The sequence below is a fragment of the Ixodes scapularis genome, unplaced genomic scaffold, assembly GCF_016920785.2.
Source record: "Ixodes scapularis isolate PalLabHiFi unplaced genomic scaffold, ASM1692078v2 PGA_scaffold4__175_contigs__length_147842914, whole genome shotgun sequence".
Taxonomy (NCBI): domain Eukaryota; kingdom Metazoa; phylum Arthropoda; class Arachnida; order Ixodida; family Ixodidae; genus Ixodes; species Ixodes scapularis.
Window position 1 is genome coordinate 29495953 of NW_024609879.1, and position 18748 is coordinate 29514700.

Genomic DNA, 18748 nt, shown 5'->3' on the forward strand with positions numbered 1-18748 from the left:
GTAGTATGTCAATCTCCTCTATCTCCGACGGTTTCAGGGGTAGGTATGGGATGGAGTACGTGACCCGGCTCACAATCAGTGCGCGGACCAGTCGGAGCGTGTCCTCGTCTTTGAGGCCTCGATGGGGGTTGGTGATTCTGCACAACGTCCTGATCACTTGACCTGTGGATCTCGTGAGGCGGTCGATGGCTTTTGTGGCACTGCCATCCTTCTGCATGTGCAGCCCCAGAATGCGCATATGCGCATTCTGGGGCTGCACATGCAGAAGGATATTACAGAAGAAAACACCCGGGTGCAGCAAACCCAGCACTCATATAAAACTATCGCTCGACGAACACAAGATACCAACAGTGGATAGCATATGCTATCCACTGTGGGTATCTTGTGTTCGTCGAGCGATAGTTCCATATGAGTGCTGGGTTTTCTGCACCCGGGTGTTTTCTTCTGTAATATCATGAGTTCGGATTTGGTCGGTGAGATTGTCAGGTTGCCGAGCCGTGCGTGTCACTGTACAGCTTCCAGAGCGCTTTGGAGTGCCTCCTGCTTTTCTCCTTCCGAGCCCCTGGTTGTCCAAATAGTAAGATCGTCTGCGTATATGGCGTGGCGTATTGCATTGAGCCTCTCTGGGAGCTTGTTCATGGCCAAATTGAATAGGGTCGGTGACAGGACGGACCCTTGGGGTGTTCCTTGGTTCGGGGTGTCGAAGGTGTCGGTCCGCAGTGAACCAATACCGATTGTGGCGGTGCGATGGCTGAGGTAGCTTCTAACATAGTTGTATGTCCGTTTGCCGCAGTTCGTGTGGGCGAGGTTTTCTAGGATCAGTTTGTGGCCGACGTTATCAAAAGGCCTCTTGAGATCGAGTGCTAAGATGGCTTGCAGTGTGTGTGCAGATAATGTGTCTAACAGCTCCTCCCTCAGTTGGAGTACGACGTCTTGTGTTGAAAGGTGTGCTCTAAATCCAACCATTGTGTGAGGACAAGCCCTGTGCTCTCGAGGTGCGGCTGCAGACGATTGAGCACGATGTGTTCATCTCCTGCAAGAAATGAGCCCCACTTTCATACTGAAAATCGAAACACTTGCCTTATATATTTAGTCAGTCAGCAATAAATTCGGAAATTTGACATCTAATCTCATATGTTAATGCTATATTTAATCAGCGCGTTGGTGAAGTTAAATATAATTAAAAAAATAAACATACGAACAAACAGAACAGCACGCACATCTTTCAAATTTTAATACAAAAATCTATTATTGTTGAAGTCGCAAAGAAGTGATGTTCTGTCCGTCCGTAAGTTTATTGTTTCCGTTTTATTTAAATTCTCGGGGTACTTGTCGAAATTCCTTTCACATAGATTACAGTTGCCAGCCGATTTCCGGAAGAGGCATTCTTTTAGAAAATAAAGCATTTTTATCATGACGTCCGGCATAAATCATTATCAAAAATGACAGATTGCTACATGCATGAACTAAATAATCTATAATTCGGGTGCATCCCCCCATACCACAAAAAAAAAAAAAAACGTTCACACATTTTAGGTCAATTATGCCCTGCTGTGCATATCAGAAGGAACTTTGCAGGCGCTAAAACATTTGTCGAAAAGCATTTTTTTCAACATTAACCATGCAATCGTAATTTATGAGTACATTGGGCTGAACTATGAGGACCAACAGCGCTCTGTGGGTTTCTTTGTACATGTTGTGCAACTTGAGAATGCTTAAGTTCTTTGCTGGTCCGCAGGAATGTGCAACCATATACATAGAGAAAATTGTTTTCTTGGTTTCGAAATATTATTTTGCTTAGATTTTGCACCATACATTTCATTTTATAACCTCGAATGCGTTTCTTGTAGGAAGGTGTTAGCGCAGTAAGGAAATTTATGTTCGCATAGAGAGCCCATTTTGATCATTGTATAAATGGAATGTCATTTTCCTAAAAAAACGTTGCATGCTCCAGTTTAGTATAAGATGTAAACGCTAAAAAACAATACATAACATTACATCGGGTATGAACATACGACTGTTTAAAAAATGTTCCGCTCATACGGGAAAACACATAATCAAGATATGCCCCGTTCTTCAGCTTCCATATTGCCATTCACGATCCGTGGCTCGTGCTGATAAACTTTAGGGAAGGCACGCTTCACATACTTAACAATAGATTGGTGTTTCTTATTTGACATAATGTTATTACAACGATAAAAAAACTTTCGCGCTTGTTGAAATAAAAATTTGTACTTTGCGGTGACAACTCTGATTTAAAAAAAAAATCACGAGAAGTAATGCGTAATTTACTTGTATCTAACAAACTATTGCGACATTTGTTTCTTCAAAATTGAGAGTTACAAAATTTAGTTGATTAAATATTTTGCTTTGCACTATATTACTTTATCCGTTCTGACATAAATCATGCTTTCTTTAAACCACATTTCATCTAACAGTTCAATATTTTATCACAATACTTGGCGCCACCAAAAACGGTTGGGTGTTCTACAATATTAGACTCGTATGCCAGTGGGACATCTTTGCCGTCGACTTGGTTGTTTGATAGTCAGCGAAGTGAGTGATGAAACGATGTCCTTTTCATTTTTCTGCACGCGAAACACATTACAGTGTTTGCGCTCGGGCGTGGAGTTTGTAAGTGCGTGAGAGCGACACGATGAAAGAACAAAAATAATTACTAAAACCGATGTTTTTTTTTTTCTTCTCGCCAGATCGACTCCGGCAATTGGACGAAGAGAGATTTATGGTTTATTTTTGGAGTCTTAAACTTGGCGAGGTGGATGATACTGAAAGTTCCCAGGCCTCTTCGAAGAGTGACAAGCTACCGTAAATAAAACTAATTATCGTTCTGGAGAAGATTGTCAAAGTGCGGAGAAGGATTTGCATTGGCGATGTCCGATGTGCTTCGAACGTTGTCCTCAGTTTCGCGTTTGAAGACAATGAATGACCTCAATAAGCTGTTGAAGTGGAGTAGCCACGTTCAAATGATTTTTAGACTACTTGAGACTGCCGTCTGAAGCCCATACCCCATTTCCCCTCGCCGTTTAAGAAAAAAAAAGTTATGAAGTTTTATATTAATGTTCCTTTCAAAATAAAGGATCGGGGCGTTGCTGCTGGTCGCGATCAGGTCGCCGTTCCCGAGTTGTACAAAGTCAGCAAGATTACAAGTGTGCAGAAACAACCTTTCGCGTTAGCAAAGGAATGCGTGATTGTGGCCGACATACAGAGAATTCCCAAGAGAAGGCGAAATACAAACATACTTACACTTCATCAATGAATGTCGGTGACGGCGTGGGATAGAATTGTTTAGGGAGGCATGCGTTTCGATTTATAGCTTATTATGCTTTTAATATAAGTATTAGCCGTAGAGGAACTACACGAAATTCTAAGAAATATGTGTGCGTGTTTGTGTTCATTTAAATTGATGCTGAATTATGCAGCAATATTTTTTTCGCAATATTGACCTTTGCGCAGAATGTTAGCACGAGCAAATTGTTTCGAGAGGAAGGTGGTTCGCGAAACTTATATCTTCGTGTAAATAAGTATCTGGCGGAAGGGGGAATAGCGTTATGCGCCCATCAAGAACGCCATCGTAATTCAATTTCGTGTCCTTTGTTGCGACATTCGAATTGGCTGATATTTTAGAAGTATAGGGTTCTGAAATTGTTTTAATATAACGAAATTTTTGAGACAGCCAGTTTTGAAACATTCATTTATATTATTTTTCTGGGCTTAGTTTTGCAACAATCTTTAAGTTATAAACAGTTCACTTTGTGGTTCTCAATGCAAGTTTAGTTAGAGAACACCTCTTGCGTGGTCGAGTTGTTTTTGACCTCGCGGATGAGGATATTTACACCCCACTATAATGTCTTTACGTCCTTCTTCATCCATTAGTTTATTGCGGCCCGATGATGCGCAAATATTTTATTTATTTTAATAAGCAAGCGCGTAATGCTAAGCTTGTGTCAAGTCATCAGCGAAAGCAGACAGCAGATAAAAAAGAACCTTCTGTCGGAGCTGCTCGGCATTACTGCTACGTGGCGTAGATTTCTCTGAAGTCTCCAATAAATGATAACCAAAAGATTGGAGATCAAAAATTATCATGAACAGTGACAACTAAACGTTTAGCGTACACCGTCACACTGTATTTCAATAAAGAAATGTGCACCTTTTGTCGCCAATTTGATATTGTTCAGGGTAGGAGGAATGACATGACATATTAAAAAAAATGTCTATCATGAATTTTTGGAAAAAAAACATTGTCATGGGCATATGAGACGTTAAATATACGTTGCTATTTTATTTTTGTGCGTTTCGGAAATTCACTGGTTGCGCGGGGGGCAGCGGGGCGGGTGCGGGGACCTAAGATAAAAATTCATGTCTTGATCGAAAGCTATATTTTGTGCATCGATTTTAGCTGAGGAATGAAGGATGATTTAGGGTCACCGAAACATATATACTTTAACACAGAATACGCCAAATTGTATTAATTTAAGCCGTGGACCGCATAGAAGGCGGTCTAATTCCCAGATGAAATATGCACCTGAACAGTTTCAGATCGTTCATGACGGATATGTGTTACCTACCTCAAATGAATAAGTATGTGTGATATTTTGTTTATTTGACTGTGTCGTGAGGGCTTTGCCCGGCATACGCACTGAGCCCTGCATATCCGCGGATCACTCGCAGATATCCGCGGATATCCGCAGTAAACGAGCGGATGCGGATAAACATTAGACACATTTTGGCGGGTTGCGGATCGGATGCGAATGTCAAGTGCTGCAGATGTGGATATCCGCGGATGCGGATTTAAATATTTGCCCGGTGGCATTCAGTTCGTCGACTGACGTTTCATCTACAGATCGTTTTGTCGACATGGGACGATTGATCGAAAGGCTTCTCGTCTTCGTTTCATTGGAAAACCTCAGACGTTTCGTCGCACACAACCCAGCTATTTTTGTATCAAACATTTCACGTGCCGCCTGGATTACAGGGGGGAGGGAGGTATGGTTTCGTTAAGCTCGCCTTAGGGAATCGCGAGCTAGCTTTTAGCGGCTTAGTAAAGAAACGCGTTGTCAACAGAACGACGCAGGGGCATGTGCCCACAAAGCGTACAGCCTCGACGAACCGTGTGTCCATGAAATGTATGTCCATGAAAAGTTATCAACGAAACGTATTTCCACAAAACGCGTTTCGAAGAAACAATAGGGATCCTAAAAAAGATCTGATTCTCACTGGAGATCGCTTCAGTTAGAGGGTTGTCTCTCGTCAAAAATGCGATCTATAGAAAAAGTAAAGATTGCAGGGCATCAATCGTCCAGAGGAAGATAGTACATTGACAGGGAAAGAGCGGAAACTTTCCCCAGGCAATGAAAACCGTAAATATACAAGTCACAAGAAAGTAGAAGAAACGTCCCCCTCTCGGCAAAGAGTGATGTGGTCATGATTCCAAAACCGAAAGAAGTGCCTCGACATCCTTTTTGTGCACTTTTTCTGGGCAGAGTGTCGCGGACTCCTAGAACGATCGCATAACTGAGATAACCTTTCCTTCTACGCTCAGTGCCTGGGGAAGGCTGGCCGCTTTTAATAAAAATACGATGAAACTCATATTGATAAAATGACATCCCCTTTGAATGGTGACCCGGAGATTTTTTTTACAAAGATAAACAAACAACTTAAAAAGTGCCATTTGTGTTTTGTTTTTTGTTTTTTCATTTTCACTCTATGTTATGATATACAATGAATGCCTGGATTGCGAGGTTTATGTGGTCCCACATTTTGCGGTTGCCGTTCGGATAAAGATACAAAATATGCGGATGCGAATCGAATGCGGAGAATCAAACTGTTATCCGCGTGGGGCTCTACGATGATACGCCATGGCTCTGTCCGGCATTCTTAGCACGCTGTTCCCAGCATTGGCTTGCAGGCCTTCAAATTCAATCTCGCTACAGACAGAAGCTAATCGTTCTACGTTTTGTTATTTTTAAAGATGGTAGCGTCCTACCTATCTGTGTGAAGCCAGAGAAAAGGGCAGGACATTGTTGCGTAATATTGCAAAGAAAATGTTTGAAAAAGGGTACGTGAAAAATGAGCTGTTAGTCTGATTCATCTCATTATAAATATTTCACGTGTGTTCGTTGCCACTAGCAAATACTGCAAACGACTTCTTTTTTTTTTTCGCGGGCTCAATGTTTTGCGGTTTACGTCAAACCTTAAGTTTTGGAATAATTCGCGGGCTCTAAGTTTCTCGACGCACTGGGGTCTGAATGTAGATTCCAATGTGCCTACATTTTACTGGAATTGTTCGCGGGACCTACTTTTCGCAAATCGTAAGTGATTCGTGAAATTCGCGAAAAATAAGTCTTTGTAGAAATTACATTGTTTACAATATAACGTTTCTGAAAAATTTCTCACACCTCATTCAGTTTGCGTTGGGTGTTTTTCAGATGAACGGAAAATATATGGAACGTAACCTGTACCATGACAAAGAGAAATTGGCGGCGGTTGAGGTGAAGGAGGAGAATGGAGCTGTGGAAGTGGTAAGATACTTCTAAGAGTGATTTCAATGGTGCCCAACTTGAACAAGCAGTCTTCTTTATGAAATTGGCCATTACATTGCTATGCCGGAGAACGACGGATTCTACAAAACAGTGTGCGCCCTTTGCAGAAGTGCCAAAGGGAAAGGCTTTTTTTCTCGGCATTACGTGTCAGGTAATCTGTGGGTACGATTCTGGAGCGGTTCCATGTCGCCGTTGCTGGGAAAGGTCCTAGTATATTCATTCCGATCTGCTGAATAGGAGCAATAGGCGCCGCATTTGGTTACAAGGGTCCTGGTGAGTTTGTTAGAGGTTTTTTGCGGCGTTTGCACTCTATATACAATCTTGTGTACTGGAGAATTCTGTTCGAAAGCTTATGCCAGCAGCACTTTTTGCGAATTCAATCAAGAGTCCTGCTGTAAGTGAGGTGTCTGGACGTCGGCTTGTCATGGCAGGCTTGGAAGATCTATACTCTCTAACACCGAAAGGAATCACCAAGAACTACGTCAATTTGCTGTACGCCCTGTAAAATGGGTAAGGTTAGCAATGGTTTTCAGAAGATACTGGGAACTGTACTCTCTCATACTCTGAATTGCTTGATCAGAGAGCGCAGTACAAGATCGTGTCACTGAAGTTTTAAAATTTCATTGACGTTTACTGCTCCCAGCAATATCTCGTCATCGTCGACGTTGGAGCCGGTGGGAGCTGACTCGAACGGTTCTCTCCTCTGACTTGTAGACTATGGTCACCTCGAAATCCTGCAGCCGTATTCTCCATCGAGCGAGGCGTCCTAATGGGTATTTAATCTCAGCGAGCGAACACAACGAGTGGCGGTCTGTGACCACTCGGAATATATGCTAGTACAAGTACTGGTAGAGTTTTGTTATTTCCCAGGTAATGGCAAGAAATTCCTTCTCAGCCGTCAAGTAATTTCACTCCGCCTTCAACAGAGTGCGGCTAGCGCAGGCGATCACTCGCTCGCTTCCCTCTTGCCGTTGGAGAAGTAACCCACCGAGTCCTGGTTTGCTGCCGTCCGTGTGAACTTCTGTTTTCACTGACTGATGCAAGTGGCAGAGGATCGGGGGCGACTAGAGTCTTCGCCTTAGCTCCTAAAATGCCTGTCGTTCTCCTTCGCCCCATTCGAAGTTCACGGCGTCCTTCATGAGGTGGATCAGCGGCGAAGAAATTTTCGCAAAATCCCGAACAAAGCGCCTGCAGTATAGCACTGGTCCAAGAAGTTCTTAACTGCTTTTTTGTCGGATGGGGCTGGAAACGTTTTTACGGTGCCAGTCTTCTCAGGGTAAAAGTCATTGTGAGCAACTTTCGTTGCTCACAACGACCCGGGATCTTCCATTCACAATGGGCGGACCGACACTTCGTCGGCTTGAGGGTGAGTCCTGTCGTCCTGGTCGCCTGGGGCACGGATCGTCGACGTCTCAAGTGCTCGTCGAAGTAGCTCGAGTATACCACGACGTGGTCAAGGCAAACTTCACAGCTCCGCCATTTTATGCCTGCCAGCACGGCATGTATGACACTCTGAAATTGTGGTCAGGCTGCACGAAGCCCAAAAGGCCTTCCCTTGAACGACGGCAATCGTTTTTAGTCCCGTTTGTCGACTTCTATACACGAACTCATCTCTGTTACGTCACGGCGCGGTGGTGGCGCGTCGGACGCGCTTCCGGTCCGGGGCTGTGGGCGGAAGTGCCCATCTGAGACGTGTATTCCTGCGTTGTTTTGAAAGGAACCAGACAAAAACCTGCCGTCTTGTCAAAATGCTGCGACTGGGGCTGTACCAAAAGGGTCCAGAAAGGTTTGAAGGTCAGTTTGCATGCGCTCGGTTCGTCCGAGAACGTGGATATGTGCCATGAAAAGGGAAAACCAGACGCCGTCGGACCACGATTGCTTGGGCGGGAAGCATTTTGGGTTGAATTCACGGATACTTCTGGCCATCAGATTTAATTATTTTGTTCCAAAATGAACGCCAAAAAACCGTCAAGTTTTGCGGACCACCTGCGGACTACGATCAGTGCGTCTTCAAGTTCAAACGGTCGCCTGATCGTTCGAACTGTCGTTTGCTCTTTCAAACGTTTCTGCTTGTCGTCTGCTCTTTTAAAGGACACCGGCCTGTAGACCAAACGTGGGCCTGGTACTTGCGATAAGAAGTAAGTGCAGGCCTCAAAAGAGTTAAGTATGAAGGTTGGTAAGCGGGCTGGACGTAAACAGTAGATACAAGGAGATGTTGATCATTGTTACCAGTGGCCATCACCGACTTGTTATGCCCGATTCACTTGGTTAGATTATGCTTGCGATTTTCAGTATCGACGTCGACATCTCAGCTACGGTTCACGCTTTTCCAGTCCGAGCGACGTCGCTACTGAAAATTGCAAGCGAAATCTCATCATGTGAATCATGCTTTAGCATACATTCTGCGGCGTCCACGCGGAATGAATCGCCGCATGTCAGATTGTTCACGCGAAGTTTTGCGGTGTAACGAGCCTCGTTAATTTCGCTGAGGCCGCTCAAGTGGTCAGACATCGTTAGAAGGTCGTAGAATCCACAATGCGAACGCGAAAAAGAGCGCGGGGACTCACACCGACGCCGACAACATCCCATTCCTATGGTTTGTTTATGGGCGACGGCGAGCTTTTTGCCCACACCCCCATAGCGCATGCGCGGCGCCGGTGGCGTCCGCTAGGGGCGCTCCGGTTTGTTTGTAAACATGAGTTGGTGTATATGCTAGTAGACACTCGTTAGGTTCATTGACGAACCGTACCGGGAGTGGCACAGCCGTTCGAGTGTATCGTCGATGCGTGGAATGGGGTGGTCGACCTTCCTCTTCATTGCGTTGAGCTGACGGTAGTCCACGCACAACTTATGCGTTCCGTCTTTCTTCTTAGCCAGTACAACTCCAGAGGCCACGGGCTGCTTGAAGTCTGGATGAAGATGTCGTTTAGAAATTCCTTAACTTGTTAATGTATGACTTCAATTTTTGAACGAGACGCGGTCCGACGGTTGATTCACGGGGAGCGTGTAAACCTTGGTAACGATGCGAGGCCTTGCAAGCGCTGTTTTGCACGACTTCGACGACGTGGCAAGCAGTCACTAATGTAGGCAAGGAGGTCTCTCAGCCGTTAGCGAAACGGGAGGGGGGAGCTCCGGGCTAATGTCAACTTGCGATAGCGGTTTGGTGTCCTAACGAGATGGCAATGTTTCTACATTAAAGGCGATCACATCGGCGATTTCGTGGAGTTCATCAACGTGACCCAAGGAGGCGCCTTTAGTGAGATGCTGCGTCTCCTCTTGGAAGTTTGTAACGTGGATCACATTGCATCTATTCTGTGGTTCTGTTAGCCACTTGCGACAGCCGTTCCTCTTTTTGGAGAAAATTAACGTTGCCTTCGACATAAATTTCGGCGCTGGTAGTTGTTTCGGTCACGACGGGTACGAAAACACTTCAACGCGGCGTCAGGTCCATGTCGTCGGCGATAGTTCGGACAGCGGGTGGCGTCGTTCTGGCTTCTTACGGAGCCAAGACAGGCTATCGTAGCATCAAACTGTTCGATCTAAGTCGATGACCGCTCCGTATTCATGCATAAAGTCCATCCCGAGAATGACGTCTCTTGCACAGTCTTATAGTACAATGAATTTCACGGGGCACGTCTCATTGTGTATTTTGACTCGCGCAGTGCACCTTCGGACGCGCGTGATCCGGTGTCCTCCGGCGGTTCATATTTGCGGGCCAACCCACGGCATCGGAACTTTCCCTAGGCGGCGTGAGAGCTTTCCACGCAAAATGGAGTAGTCCACGTTGATCTGCACAAGGACCGATGTTTCGGGACCGCCGAAGATGACGTTGAAATCGTTTGGCATCTTTCCAGAATCGTCGTTCCTTTGCGTAGCGTTTTTAGAATGGGCACCCTTTAACGTACGTGGAGGTTCGTTGCGTCGCTGGTCTTCGGCCACTCTACCTGCAGGGGTTGCCGCGCTTAGTTTCCCAGGCGAGAGGCGATGGGCGAGAGGCTCTCGCGGTAGGGCCTGTGCATTGGCGACGCTGGGCGTCCTGGTGACGGCGACCGGGACAGCGCAGACTGAGGTCGCCAAAGGTACTCGTCGATTTACCGCAGTCGCTCAGCGTAGCGTGGGCGTGCGTCCTTCGAGCGAAAGCCGCGCAGTCCTACTTGTCGGTAGGGGCAATGGCGGTAGATGCGGTCGTTTTCCCTGCAGTGGCAGCACAGCGGCCGACGGTCGGCTGTTTGCCACATGACGGTCTCTCTCGGTGCAGGTGGTTCCGGGCGGGCGTACTGGGCCCGGTCGTGTTGGCGTCGAACGTTTGCTTGCGTCGCGGTGTACCGTCGAGGCGGCGCCGAATACTCACGCGGCACTACTGGTGGCCTCCTGTCGATTGCGGCGTATGTCACCGGCGGCGTTTCTTCAAATGCTGTTACTGCGTTGATCTGAGAATTCAGTTCAACGGCTCGCTAGACTTCCTTTTATACTACTCACGCGATGAAGAGGGAAGCCGGGCGATCGGCAGCAAGCAGCAATCTTATGAGCTCCTCCCTGATGACGACGCGGATCATCTCTTCAATGTCCGGGAGGAGGCCAGTTCCGGCGTCAAGTTTATAGGCCACACGGGTGTAGGGTCATTGGGCAGTCGCTGGTAGTGGGTAGTTCGCGCTTGGAAGCCACGCTAGATGTGTGTGGCTCTGTCACGAATGCCTCGACGATCGCAGGCGGGTTTCGCGCGAGGCCCTCGAAGATGCTTTCCTTTACTCCTCGCAGGAGAATGGTGAGCTTCTTCGCTCCTGTCTCTTGAGGATCCGCGCGTTTGAATAGTGGGAGGACGCCTTCGACGAAACTGAAAACGCTTTCATTTGGTTCTTGAATTCTCAGCTGGAGTAGCTGTTCTACGCATTTCCGACGCTGCTGGCTCACAAAGCAGTGGCGTAGCTGCTCTTTGCACGTTCCCAGGGGGTGACTGACGCTTCTTGATCTCAGAACTAAAGACGGGCCGTTCCATCCAGTGAGAAGTAATGTTTTGGGCGCTTTGATCTGGTGTTCACTGGTTAGTGTGTGCCACCCATCCGCACTGCTGTAGCCACTCGTAAATGTTCTCGTGAACTTCGTCGCGGAAAAGTGTGGGCCTGCGAGGTACGCCGGAGACGAAAACGACGGGGAATGTAGCTGCAGGGTTCTCGGTGGCTGGCCCTGGGGAAACAACTCGGGGTTCGACGACTTATTTCTTGGTTGTTTCACCAATGGACGTCTTTGCACCTCGCACCTACACCAAGACGGTCATATATGGAAAAAAATATCGACAACTGTAAAAGGAAAAAGGATTCATTCTGCGAACTTCTTCCGTTAACAAATGAAAAAAAAACAAGCGTCCAGAAAGTAGCGAGCGTCGGGGCGTGGGCGTGACATCTCATTAGCGCGAGAGCCCGTGAGTGAGTCGGCAAGACAATGCTGTGCTCTATATTTATTACACCGGGTATCTAAAAGATTCGGCCTAAAACGTTCGGACGTCGAACGATCAGAGACTGACTCGGTATTGTGTGTTGGCCTTTTTATCACACTGGCATTATTATTATTTATGACGGTGATATGAGTGAATTAATACGATCACGTATTATTAATTACCTAAGTATGCAGACAAAATTTACACACTGACGATCAGCATATAATGCTGGTACCCGACATTTCATCGAACGCCAATTCATCGAATAAGTGGACATCTTCTCTATCCTTGCTGAACGTCGTTTCAACAAATCGCTTGACTGCGTTTTATTGAATTTCGCTTTATTGCATGCTGGATCTTTGCAGTAGTTCTAGATGTTTTACACTTGTTTCTCAAATTAAAATGACACTGGTCGAATCCCCTAAATTAAAATTACTACCGTGGTCGCTCTTTCATCAATACTTGATATGCGAATTACTTTTTTCTGATATGATTTGCGGTTGTTCTACTCTGTAGTCCTTGCACTCTCTTCGCCCCCCCCCCCCCCCATTTGTTCACGTCTGAAAGGTATTTACAAAAAATAGGGTAAAGATATTTTCCACTGCGCTTTTTAAGTTTGTATTAGTACGTCTACTTTTGCTTCCATTCATTTCAAGGAAAAAATCTCGTTTTTTTTCTTCTAAAACTAGAGGTCAAGAAGCTGGTACGTTCACGATTCTGTCGATTACAAAACATGAACAAGAGGGAGATACACTTTATTTTCTGCGACATAAAGACAGTTATTTGCTTCTAGGATGGTTCTGCCCATGTAGCAGGATACCTCTCTTTGACGTCGGGGAAACACCCTTGAAGTTCCATACGTTCATGCGCTTAGAAGGAAGTACGTGTTTGAACACCGATCTTTCACCCGCCTCTTGTGTGTGCCTTTTTTAAGTGCTTTTATGTGCGATACACAGCATATGTTATGTAACTTACCATTTTGTAGTTTTCAGTATTTATGGGTCTTTTAAACGACTGCAGCAATGTATAATAAATAATTAAAGAAAGCCTAACATTTTTTTTCAATAATATTGGGTATTATTCTCCATTAATAATTTATTTTAAGTATTTCTGCTTCAACGAAGGAAATGAAACTCTCTTGATATGATTATTTTTGACTTTGACTATTTTTTCTACTTCTTGAACTCACTTAGTAGTTGAAAAAGTCCTCTTTAAGCTTGCAGAGTAATTGGAATTTCAGTGCGTCTTGAACGCCAATCGCTGGGCAAGCATCAACCTAACACCCGAATGAATGATTGAAAACGAGCGTGTTGGTGAATAGTTACGAATACTTGAAAGGATGAAACATCTAAGACCGGGACGGAAACAGGCTTCTGAAAGAAGTTCTGTTTCCGTTCCCGTCCTATATCTTTTACCCTTTCAAGTATTGGTACCCTTATGATTATCGCTAAAATGTTACCACCTTCGAAGAAAAAACTTAAATTTATTTTGGTTAATCGCAATATTTTTTTTAATTGTATTCTTTGAGACAGTTTATGAAGCAAAACTAAATGCAATATATATTTGCCTAATTCTTTTTCCAGAGTGGCGTCATCAGCGATACTCTGAGGATTCTTCCTCTTCCCCTTATGGCTCGAGCTGAAGACGGGTCCATCGCACACAAGGTTTTCGAAGTGGATGCACCAGCTCACCGTGGACATGACTACATTGGTAATGGGCCGAATCTATTCATTTATGTATCTTAATGTCTGTGTGTATAACTTTAACACATCTACTGCAGACATCTTGGGGTGTATGTGTTAAAATATAAACGTGTTTAACATGTTTTTTTTTTTGGCAATTTGACATTTTATCGGTTAGGTCACTGTGAAGTGACAAAAATAATTAAACACCCACTGAATTATGCGTGCATAAAATAAAATTACCATATCTGCATTAGTCTGGTATTTTGAGTACTTGGGGCAGTGAAAAGACTTACAACGTACTTACCGTACGTCGAGCTCTGACTGAAACAATCGACGATATATCGTGACCAAAAGCGTCCTATGATTTCTAGTTTCCACTGGGCTTCTGAAACACCCCGTGCGATATCTTGTTTTTTAAACTATTGTTGAGATGATCACAACCTGTTTGAGCAAGTTCTGGATGTCCCGTAGCAAAGAAGGTCTCTAAGGCGACGCCACCGAACCATCTTTCTTTGAGTTCTCGAGCAACTATCTTTTCACCTTTCGCGTGCCTAAGACACATACAGAGCACACTGGGATTTTGTGGGAGTCTAATATTGCTTAGTACAAGTCTGTTAAGACTCGCTTATGTCGTTAAGGACAGACACTCTAGTACGTTGGAATGCAGCTTATAGTTAAGTTTGAAACGACTGTTGTTTTAGGTATGCACCGAAAACGATTTAGATATGTAGTTAAGTAAATAATTTTGGCCGCACCGAAAAGTACATGATAAGGTCTCGTTTACGCATTTCCGTTATGCAACGCAGATTGTTTAGGAAGTTAACACACAATCAACAAAGCTGGCTAGAAAACATGGTAATACTGATTAAAAATATTCTTCGCACTGCTAAGCGCTCCATTTAAAACAATTCTACCCTCCGGTATATAGAGTATGTCGGCCCAATAAAATTAATATATATTTGACGTACTAACCACCGGATATAGGAGGCAGAAAATTTCCCTTAATGTACATTTTGTCGTTTTAAGTATATTCAAGATTTAGAAAATATATCACAGCGCTGATGTGTTTTCTTGTGTGCGTTCAATTGAATGACAACGTGCGTCTCGAGCATTCAATTGTAAGTCTAAATTGCGAAAGCGTTTCAATACAGTCGTTTCGCTAACGGACTCCAGCCTGTACATAAGAAAGGCAGGTTTCAATGTTTGTCACCAAGAGAGACCGTTAATTATTTAATTTATTCATTTATTAATTTATTTATGTTATGTCAACGTGAACAGCCGAAGCCGCGGTAATAATGCACAGCTTGTGTATTAGGTATTAGTAAAGGACGATTTAAACGCAATAAAACATGGTTCAACAATATCAAACTCTGTTACACCATGGTTATTATAGAAGACTTGAATGCGAGATATGAGGATAGTTTGGATACCTTGATTCTAATCAAAGGTCACAGAGCTTCGAAAAGCTCATCTCGAAACACGAATGTCAAAAGATAACGGTAGATCAGGAAATTCAATTATCCTGATCTATTCTTCAGGATCCATTATCCTGAAGAACAAAAAAAAAAAAAAAAACCTGGGTCGCAGCGCCGAGAGGTAAAAGTACTCTAACATCGCTTGTCCACGAGTCTTTGATACTCGTAGTAAAGTGTATAACGAACGTGACGTTCTTAAAATGCGAAATAAACGCTCCTGACCCTTCTCTTTTCTCTTTTTGTTCGGGCGGCCAATACTAATTGAGACGAAATAAAATTTCTGCTTGTTTCGTATTAGCCAAAAGAAGTACCGGAATACACACGATGACGTAATCTGTACTTTTTTAGATTATGCTGCTCCTGTTTTAAATAGAAGACAGGTATATACAATATATTTTGATATGTCGAAAGTGTACGAAAGGGGTAGTCATGAATTGATATTAGGTCCGAAAATTTCGAACACTGTTGGAGTCGCTGACAGTCTCTGCGACTTATTTCGTTCGGCCTTGGGTGTTACAGAGGGATAAATAATAGGCTCCCTCTTGATTTGGATATTTATCAGTAAAATAATGTATTCTATAAGTAATTATAAACTGCTACTTTTTGCTGCTGATATTACGTAATTCATGAGCCTTTGCACTATTTAAGACTGTAAAATACTACAAAATTGTTTCTTTAATTCACTAGTGGTGTAAGCTAAATCATCTGTCTCTCAACCCCCAAACAACAGAGGTGTTACCTTTTTGCCGACGGCATACTGCTGTTTATTTCAGACATATTCGTGACGGGGAATACCAATAGAGCAGGGATCAATGATAAAAGATATTGGCGTGTGTGTTGATAGTGTTTAAACTTTTTGAAACCAAATATCTTTTATCCCGTGCAAGGACTATAAAATGCTATGAATAGTATCTCGATCGACGAATGATCTATAAAACCCCACTCCTTTATGTGTATTTCAATTATTTAGTGAGGTCACTAATTTTAATTTACGTCTGTCACATGAAACTCGATATCTAAAGCATAGAAAATCTTCAGAAAAATATTATTCGAATTGTATATGATAGATTCTTTGAGCGCCGCTTTATAACTGTTAATATATATTTAAAAAAAAATTCACTTCCACTTTTGTCTCCCAGAAGAACTGTTCGTGACTTTGTATTTCTGCATAAGCTTATGAATGGGGCAATTATTATGCGCAGCCTCTGGGGAAAGTTAATCTTTATGTTCCTTTGCGTGTAACGAGGCGTTTTGTTAGTTTTTATGTTCACTCGCGGTCTAAAACTTCACCGCTTTCTCGGATCCTGCCAAGGTATAAAACCACCAGTTAACCACCCTGGACATTTCGTTACCAGTCGCATTGTCCCGCAGCATATTGAATGAGCACTTATCTGCATCATAATTTGTTTTATTTGTTGCTTGGTTAAAGCTCCTTCTTTTTTTAATGTTTTTCTCTCTATTACCTGTTCACGATGATACGAAAGTGAAGACCATCCTGGTTGTTTTTGAACACCTAAATGAGAATACTATTATAATATTATTATATTTTTTTATCCAGTCGCATAATGTGTGATAAGAAATCAGCTTATTTTTCTTCTGATAATAGAGTCCCCATTTTTCGCAGAAGAGCTGAGTGCTTCAGCTACATGAATAATTGGTTTTCTTAATAGTGTAGCACGTTTAGACAAAATATGGATTTCGATTATTTTCACCTCTCGAAAAACAAAATCGCCTGTTTGAGATTAAGCTCAAAACTTAAAGTTTGTAAGTGCTTAACTAAATTCCAGTTTCATCTACTTTGAGGAAGTTCGTTGTAGAATGATCGTGCCGCTCTTTCTGGAGGGAGGACGACTGCATGGAAGTACAGTTAGGGGACCCACGCATATATATGTGAGCCCATGTTTTACAAAGATATTCAACATTTATTTTTATTCTAGTACAGGAATGGATAGTCTAGGCATAGCTCAGAAAGCAAACGTGGAATATACCAATCAGACTTATTTTTTATATAAATTACCCTACTGGAAGTCGTGAGACCAAAGCAGGCTTGTAGGCATTTTTAGAAAGAACAAGCACAACTAAGTGTAAAAAGTTATAAAAAGCTACACATATTTTGGCTATTTACAGCATTCGTTGTTACCCAGTCCCATTGATCGACATATCAAACCAATATTTTAACCGAGTCAGTATTAAAGCGATACGGTGCAAAAAAATATTATATTTTGTTTAGTTGGGCTGTTGAAGTTTGTATATGCAACATATTTGTGAACGTCAATAAAGTAATAACCTTTTACAAATTTATCTTTATTGTGCTCAACATTATACTGGTACTTATGTGCAGAAGGTTCGTATCTGACTTTATTACGGACACAAAGTATGCGGATTGATAGCGATTAAAGATAAATCGCAAAGCTTTACTTAGTGTGCTCTCTATTTCGTAAATATTTTGTCTTGTGAATACCTTTCAAACTGGGCTTCTTTATTCAATATTTGGTAATACCAGTTACTTACTTGGTGTTAATTTATGCATTGGTCTGGAAAAGCTAACTTCCGTCTACGTGTCCGAATTTGGTTTTAGCGATTTATTGGAAACATTTTGGTGTGTAAATTCCAGTTCAGATTTTATTAACAAAAAACGCCTGTAGGTTATCAAAGTAGGGCGGTGCAAAGTGAGGGGGGTGAGAAGGAAGCGGACGCAACGCTGGTGAGGAGAGGGGGGTTTCTCCTCCCGTCGTTAGCGTTGCGTCCATTTTCTCCTCCCCCACCTTTCTCTTTCTCGGCCTACCTTCTCGAATCGTCCCATACTCTAGGTTTTTGTACTGCTGTCAATGTTTTAACGGCCTCTCACAGCAATATGAATTAACAGTGCTGGTACTTTGTTTCGAGTTGTGTTAACATATCCACGAGGATTTTTGTTGATTTCAGTTTGCCATTCGTCCCACCAGCTTGTCAACTTCTTTAAACGATCATTTATTTTCTTCTGAGTATCTTATGTCTCTATCTCTGAAGATGTATTTCTCTTGTAGTAGCGCGAAACGTGTTACGGTCATTAAAAAAGTCATAGAACTTAAAACAGAGAAGGGGGCGAAGACGAAGTGAACAAACGAAAGGCGCATTGTGTTCGTTCACTTCGTCTTCATTCTTGTTCGTGTTTTCGGAGCTATTATTTTGTAAAGACTATGAGGCAACTAGCCCTCCTATTGACTGTGGTGTCGGCGTCAAACGGGTTGCAGAATACACTGGGCTCACTGTTCCTAAACGAAAAGAATTAGAGCTGCGCAGCGCCGGGCTATCGCCACGTCGAGCTATCGCGTGACCTTCGAGCCAGGCGGTAAATAGAAAAGAGGGTGTTTATCTAAGCAATGTTCCGGACACCTAATTTTTCTCTGGTTCTTTCGAACACACTATGGACAGCACCATCGGGAAAAAGTTTCGATTTTGATATTCGCTAAACATCTTTTATCCATGTTACTAATATATAAGATTAGTAGCAGCGGCCCAAGAACATATCATTTGGGCAGACCTAAAGGAACGAGTGACTTTTCATACATCTTCATATTCAACTGCAGGAACCGTTTTACACAACCAGAAAAA

At 43.3% G+C, this 18748-nt stretch overlaps 1 pseudogene; it reads left to right on the forward strand.

Annotated features, from left to right (window-relative positions):
- Window positions 1-18748, forward strand: part of LOC115331067 — an 89901-nt pseudogene that overhangs the window by 20640 nt on the left and 50513 nt on the right.